The following is a 5,657-nucleotide window of genomic DNA, read 5'->3' on the forward strand; positions in this document are numbered from 1 at the left end:
CAGTACACAATGTGGGTGAGATTCTTGGGAAAAATTTCTAGGAACGAAAGAAGAAGCACTTCGGGAAATACCGTGTAGTACGAATATCACCGAAATGTCATATACAGCAGAACATCACTACGTTAAGTGATTCATTGTTCAGCGAGATGCAGATTACAGAGGAAGAAATTTCGAAGACAGTGTGTCATTCGAGGGCTTCAGTAAGTAAGGGGCTGTGCTTTGCGAACACAATGTTGCATAGGTGTTTATGTGCAATTTTATCCTGAATTGCTAGGTTTCCTACAAGGAGACAACACAAATTACCGAAAATTCCATGTGACACACACGAGGGATTTGGAGATAAATGCTTATATTCCTTCTGAATGTCATAGTGTATGTAAGTCAGAGAGTTTACATCTTTACAGGCCTGCTTTTCAGTCAAATCTTGTTTGGTACGCATTGGCTGTTACATTTGAATCTGTTGGTAGTAACCGGTACATTTTTCTGTGAAACACACTCAGTACACAATATGGGTGAGATTCTTGGGAAAAATCTCTAGGAACGAATGATAAACACTCCGGGAAATCCCGTGTATTACGAATATCACGGAAATGTCATATACAGCAGTACATCACTACGTTAAGTGATTCATAGTTCAGCGATATGCAGATTACAGAGAAAGACATTTCCAACACAGTGTGTCATTCGAGGGCTTCAGGAAGTAAGGGGCTGCGCTTTGCGAACACAGCGTTGCACAGGTGTGTACGTGCACTTTTATCCTGATTTGCTAGGTTTACTACAAGGAGACAACACAGATTACTGTAAATTCCGTGCGACACACACGAGAGTTTTGGAGACAAATGCTTTCATTCCTTCTCAAAGTCATAGTCTATGTAACTCACAGAGTTTACACCTTTCCAGGCCTGCTTTTCAGTCAAATCCCGTGTGGTACGAATTGGCAGCTACATTTGATACCACTGGTAGTAAACTGTACATCTTTCTGAGAAACACACTCAGTAAACAATGTGGGTGAGATTCTTGGGAAAAATTTCTAGGAACGAAGGAAGAAGCACTTCGGGAAATACCGTGTAGTACGAATATCACCGAAATGTCATATACAGCAGAACATCACTACGTTAAGTGATTCATTGTTCAGCAAGACGCAGATTACAGAGAAAGACATTTCCAACACAGTGTGTCATTCGAGGGCTTCAGTAAGTAAGGGGCGGCGCTTTGTGAACACAGCGTTGCATAGGTGTTTACATGCACTTTTATCCTGAATTGTTAGGTTTCCTACAAGGAGACAACACAGATTACTGTAAATTCTGTGCGACTCACACGAGACTGTTGGAGACAAATTCTTTCATTCCTTCTGAAAGTTATAGTGTATATAACTCACAGAGTTTACCTCTTTCCAGGCTTGATTTTCAGTCAAATCCCGTGTGGTATGAATTGGCTGCTACATTTGAATCTGTTGGTAGTAAACGGTACATCTTTCTGTGAAACACACTCAGTACACAATGTAGGTGAGATTCTTGGGAAAAATTTCTAGGCACGAAGGAAGAAGCACCTCGGGAAATCCCGTGTGGTACGAATATCACCGAAATGTCATAAACAGCAGAACATCACTACGTTAAGTGATTCATTGTTCAGCAAGATGCAGATTACAAAGAAAGACATTTCCAACACAGTGTCTCATTTGAAGGCTTCAGTAATTAAGGGGCTGCGCTTTGCGAACACAACTTTGCATAGGTGTTTACGTGCACTTTTATCCTGAATTGCTAGGTTTCCTACAAGGAGACAACACAGAATACTGTAAATTCCGTGCGACACACACGAGAGTTTTGTAGAGAAATGCTTTCATTCTTTCTGAAAGTCAGAGTGTATGTACCTCACAGAGTTTACATCTTTCCAGGCTTGATTTTCAGTCAAATCCCGTGTGGTACGAGTTGGCTGCTACATTTGATACCGTTGGTAGTAAACGGTACATCTTTCTGTGAAACACACTCAGTACACATGTGGGTCAGATTCTTGGGGGAAATTTCGAGGAACGAAGGAAGAAGCACTGCGGGAAATCCCGTGTGGTACGAATATCACCAAAATGTCATATATAGCAGAACCTCACTACGTTAAGTGATTCATTGTTCTGCAAGACACAGATTACAGAGAAAGACATTTCCAAAACTGTGTGTCATTCGAGGGCTTCAGTAAGTAAGGGGCTCTGACTAAAGGTTGTATTTACATCTGTCTCCAGGGCGAAGGAGGGACAATCTCCTCCTGTACCAGTCAAATATGATTTGATGGTACACACACACACACACACACACACACACACACGTCTCTAGGGAATCCATAGCCCCTGTCCTCTTACATGAGTCCCTAAGAAACACGCAGTCTGCCCTGCTCTGAAAGTCTTAACTGAGGGAGAATAATAAATCCAAGGGGTCAGAATGAATGGACTCCAGCAGCTGTTATCCACCTCAGGCATCATCATTGGAAATTTTAAAAACAGCAGGGTGGTGACCCTTGTAGCCTTGGTAGTAGCCCTGGGGCACAGCTTGTGGGGATTCGTGGCCAGGGAACCCCGAGGTGGCAGGCGTGGGCAAGTGAGCAGGCTTGGGTGTGTCCTTCAGTGGAAGGAAAGTGTGTTTGTCGTGTGTTAGGAAAATGCAACAGCTCAGAATAGCAAAGGCATGAATCACGAGCGTGCTGGGGCACTGGGGTGCCTGTGACCCTGGGTCCTGCTTCCAGGTTGGGTTACAGGTTGTGGCCTCACTTTGGACCAGATGCACCTTTGACAGTGACCCCAGGCCTGGACCTGCACTCCTGTCCCTCATACCTGTGGCTGCCATACTTTGAGGCAGAAAAGGGGACACTCAGTCGTTGAGGTTTCTCTATGCTTTTTGTTCCGATGTAGCCAGTTAGCGCCCAGGACCTTCTGGAGGTAGTAAAGCCGGCACTGGCAGGTGTAGGGTCAGAAGTTACCAGGTGCCGTGTGTCCAGTCTGATGATCAGCAGAAGGGACCTCAGCCTAGAAAGCCATTTGTGGGGTGAGTTTCCTGTGAAGCTGTGGGTGTATCTTGGGTGTAAATTTTGCCGCATAAATAAAGTACTTTTTAAATGTGAAAAAAAACCCTATAAAATATTAGCAACCACAGAAAAACAAGAAACTGCAATCCAGAATAAGACTAACTTTTTAGAAGCTGTCAACCTATTGGAGGAACAGAAGGGCAGAACTGAAGAAATGGGACACATAGTCAGTGAAGCAGAAGACAGGCCATTCAGCACTAACCTGAAAGAGGAAAAAGCAGAAACAAGAATGAAGGAAAATAAAGAAAACGTAAGAGTTATCTATTGTTCTTATTGTTAGGAGACAGCAAGTCGCATAAAACTCACAGCGACCCATTGAACAACAGATCTGAACCTTGTTCTATCCTGTGCCATCCTCATAATCTCTGACATACTCAAAACCATTGCTACAGTCACTGTGTCAATCCACCTGTTTGAGGATTTTCCTTTCTTGGAAGGAATAACCTTTCCTAACCATATCTCCAATAAATGTGAGGCAAATCTTCATCATTTTTTGCCTTCAAAGAACATTCTGGCAGTTCCTTCTTGAAGATAGACCGGTTTGTTGTCTATGGGATATTCAGCACTCTTCTCCAACACCAGTTCAGAGGCATCAATTCTGTCATCCTTATTCATTGTCCAAATCTCAGATGCATAGAAAGTGACTGAAAAGAACATGGCCTGAATCAGGTATACCTTAGTCCTCAAACTGATATCATTGCTTCTCAATAATTTGTAGAGATCCTTGAACAGATTTTCCCATTATGTTTCCTGATCTCTGACTGCTGATACCAAGTATATTGACTGTGGATCCAAGTAAGATGAAATCATTGACAGTCTCAATCTTTTCTCTGTCTATCATGATGTTATCTATTGGTCCAGTGGCAAGGATTTTGTTTTCTTGATGTTGAGAGGCAATTTATATTTAAGGATGCAATGTTTAACCTTTTGCAGCAAAATGCTTCAAGTATTTCTCACTTTCAGCAAGCAAGGTTGTGTCATCTACATAATGAAGGTTACTGATGAATCTTGCTCCAATTCTGATGCCACACTATTTTTCATAAAACCCAGCTTCTTGTATAATTTGCTCAGCATACAATTAAATAAGTATGCATAAAGGATACAACCCTGATGCAAATCTTTCCTAATTTTAACCCATGCAGTGTTCCTTTATTCTTTATAGCTTCTTGGTCTAGGTATAGGTTTCACATGAGCAAAATTAAGTGTTCTGAAAGTCTGTTTCTTCTCAATATTAGGCATTATTTGTTATAATCCACACAGCCAAATGCTTTAGGATAGTCAATAATGCACATTCTTCTTATATTCTTTTCTTTCAATCAGGATCTATCTGATTTGAGCAATGATATTCCCGGTGTTACAGCCTCTTCTTCTAAATGCAGCTTGAATATATGGCAGTTCCTGGTCTATGTACTATCTAGTCATTTTTTAAGAACTTCAGTAGTATTTTGTTTGGATGTGATATTAATGAAATTTTTCAATAACTTACACATTCTATTGGATCACCTTTCTTGGGAACAGGATTAAATATAGATCTTTTAAGTCAGTCGGCCAGGCAGCTGTCTTCTAAACTGCATGGCACATAGCATGGCCAGGGCCACATCTGTCATTTGAAACATGTCAATTGTTATTCCACAGATTCCTGGGGCCTTAATATTTGCCAATGGTTTCAGTGCAGCTTGAACTTTTTTTCTTCATTACCCATTACCATTGGCTCTTGATCATCTGGTGTTGTTTGCTGTTATTGTTGAGTTGGAATTGACCCATAGCTGATCCTCCAGCAGGTTTTCAAAGGCTGTTAATCTCCAGGAGGAGATTGCTCAGTCTTCTGCTGTGGAGCAGCTGTGGATTTGAACTGTGTGCCTTTGGGATCACAGTGAAAATTCTTACCAGTAGGCCACCAGAGATCATATGGTACTTCCTGAAATATTTCAGCATTGGGCAATTCTTTTCAGTACAGTGACTCTGTGTATTCCCTTCATCTTCTTTTGTTATTTCCTGGGTAATCCAAGATTTTGCCAATAGCATTACTGAGCATTGAAAGGCCAGGCTTGAATTTGCATTTCATTTCTCTCAACTTGAGAAATGTTGAACAAGTTCTTCCCTTTTCACTCTTAGGAGCTTTGATGGCACAGCCATTAATCACTGGAATGCTAACTGAAAGGTCAGCACTTCAAAGCCAATAGCCACTCTGCAGAATAAAATAATTATGCATATAAGTAACTGGAATCCCAGAACAGGCAGATCCAAAAAAAGGCACCAAGAAAATTGTGGGACAATTAGTAGAAGACTTCACATTTATCAAAAAAATTATAAAAAATGCACCCAAGAAGATGAACTAAGCCCAATAGGGTAGATTCCAAAAGAAAAACACCAAGACTTATCATATTCAAATATTCCAAAATCAAGAACAAAAAGGAAATTCTGAAATAGATCAAGAAAAACAAAGGGTAACTTAGAAATGATTACCAGTAAGTGCTGATTTCTCAGCAGAAAACTTTCAAGAAAGGAGACAATGGGATGATATGTTAAAAACTCCGAAAGAATAACTGCCAACTGACAATCTTGAGCCAAGAAAATAATTAATAATA

Source organism: Elephantulus edwardii, unplaced genomic scaffold (genome assembly GCF_000299155.1).
Source record: "Elephantulus edwardii isolate Elephantulus edwardi_28Jun2011 unplaced genomic scaffold, EleEdw1.0 scaffold00286, whole genome shotgun sequence".
Taxonomy (NCBI): Eukaryota; Metazoa; Chordata; class Mammalia; order Macroscelidea; family Macroscelididae; genus Elephantulus; species Elephantulus edwardii.